Source organism: Hyaena hyaena, unplaced genomic scaffold (assembly GCF_003009895.1).
Source record: "Hyaena hyaena isolate Hyena2069 unplaced genomic scaffold, ASM300989v1 scaffold_1435, whole genome shotgun sequence".
In the NCBI taxonomy this organism is placed as follows: Eukaryota; Metazoa; Chordata; class Mammalia; order Carnivora; family Hyaenidae; genus Hyaena; species Hyaena hyaena.
The window spans coordinates 280,154-282,464 of record NW_024082071.1 but is presented as its reverse complement, the minus strand read 5'-3'; positions in this window follow the sequence as shown (position 1 = coordinate 282,464).

Genomic DNA, 2,311 nt, shown 5'->3' with positions numbered 1-2,311 from the left:
TCTTTCTCAATATAAACACCTCTCATTCCACTCTTTTCTCAACTGTTGAGTATGAATCTTAAATATGCTTTCTGTCCCAATTCATTACTGCATTTGGACTGCCCCTCTGGGTGGTTCCTTAAAACTTAATATCAGGTGATTCTACTGAGTAATTAACATGGACTTTGAATTATCTTAATCTTGTTATATCAAAAAAACTTCACTTTTAGTTAGGTGGAACTTCACAAACCTAGAACAAGTTTTCAAGGTTTAAGAAAAGCTGTGGTCCTGCTCTTCTGCTATATATTTGAGACCATAATTTGTTTTCAATCCTAACTTATATTTAAAGCAGTAGTTTTTTTTAAAGGCTAAAGCTTTAAAAACACATGTTATATTTACTTGGCAAAAGCCCTCTGGATACAAGTACTTTACCATAAGGATTGTAGATGTATTAAAAAACATGTAGGAAACAAAATCATCAAATGAAAAATTGAGAGAATCCCAGAAGGAATATTAGGATAAGAGAATAATAAAGCCAAAGGGAAGACTGGAACACAGAATTTCATACATCAGGGCTTGAATGGTCACTATCCTAGGCACAAATTTGATCCCTGCCTCTCTCAAACAAAGAAACCACATCTGTACAGGAATCACAGTGTCCGTAAGCTAAAAAGTAAGCCAGTTTCTCAGGGTGGAAGCACAGAGGTTGCTGGTAGTAAGACCTGCAAGCAATTCCCCCAGTGGTTCCTCATAAAAGTCCAGTCTGTGATGGGGTAGATGTCCTCCACAATACTGGCGTGTGCTGGACTTTTCTGCTCACAGTCTTTCTCAATACAGGCTGATGGCACAGTGCCAAATAAGAGAGAGACAACCCATCTCACTGTGCTGCAGAAGTCATGCAAGGGAAGCCAAATCTCCCTTGGAGAAGAGTCAGGCTTCACTCCAACTCCCAGACAAATGGGCGATTAAGGCCACAACGCTGACAGCCTGGTCACAATCATTGTAGTCTGGAAAGTGTTCAAGGTAGGCATTCCTCATCGCCTACAAAAGTCATTTGTAAGTTGGGGACAGGGTGAAGAGGAAGCCCAGTAATTTTTTAGTCTCTAGAAAGCATGATTCAACAAATTCTAACAGAAGTTTTGCCATTAATATTTGTACTTCTCGTAAATTTTCAAGGACTAACTACAGTTGGTTTCGTCTTTTCCTGCTACAACATCTTTTCATCTTGACTTATTTATTTTTAACAAAGGGAGCTCCAGGTTGACTATAAAAGCTCATTAAAAGGATATAAAGAGACTTGGTTTTACTGAAAAAAATTTTAAACAAAGGAGGAATGAATTAATATGCTGTGTTGTAAGTAACAGAGTAAGAAATAAGTCCAAATTAGCAAAATAAGCCATTTCAATAAAACCTGCTCTGGGCCTATAATACCACAAAGCTTGAGGTCTAAAATCAGAATCCAACAGCTCCAATTTGATAGAATGTGAGAAGAGTGCAACCATTGTTTCAAGGATGATAGGCATGAATCCATCGAAAACAGGGTTGTCCTAGCTGGACTGCAACCCACATCATCTGAACAGTTGAAGCCTGATATAACTAGTCCACAATGGAATAACTATTCAGTCGAGATAGTAATATGAACCCCACCATCACTATTTTTAACTGTGCTCTCTGGAATCCGTCTTCCTTACTCATCTCTTATTATGAAAGTAAGAGTCCATAAAGATTTGGTCACTTTCAGTATTAGAAACTCAGTCCAGTGCAATATAAGACTCCATTCTGACAACGAATTCAGAGTTAATCCCACTATCCATGACCAGCTAGATTTACAGCTCAGGAAATTCAGGATAGCATGGGAGAAGGGGGAGGGAGGGAAGACAGGGACAGAGAGACAGGCACACTGGGAAGGGGGAACTATTCTTTCCTCCCTTAAAACCTCTTCAGAGCTCCAGATCATCTGTTTGTTGATGGTAACTAGCATCATTTTTAATAAAATAGAAATTGGGAAGAAATCAGGTTGAGTACATGTGTTACGTCATTAAACTTTCTTAACTTTTTATTTTTAGGCAGATGTGTAGTGGGTCAGGATATAAGATGTTTTTATTGCTGGTTACAGTAAAAATAAAAAATTAAATCCTTTCTTTCTATCTCAGATGGTGGGGCAATACAAAATGGTAGTTATAACATGGTCTTGGGAGCCAGACCACCTGGATCCAAATTCCAGGTACTAAATCTCCCCATGCCCTAGTTTCCTGTATACATAAAATGTGAACAATAATAGAACCTATATCATGGAGTTGTTCAGAGGATTAGATGAGTTAACACATGATAG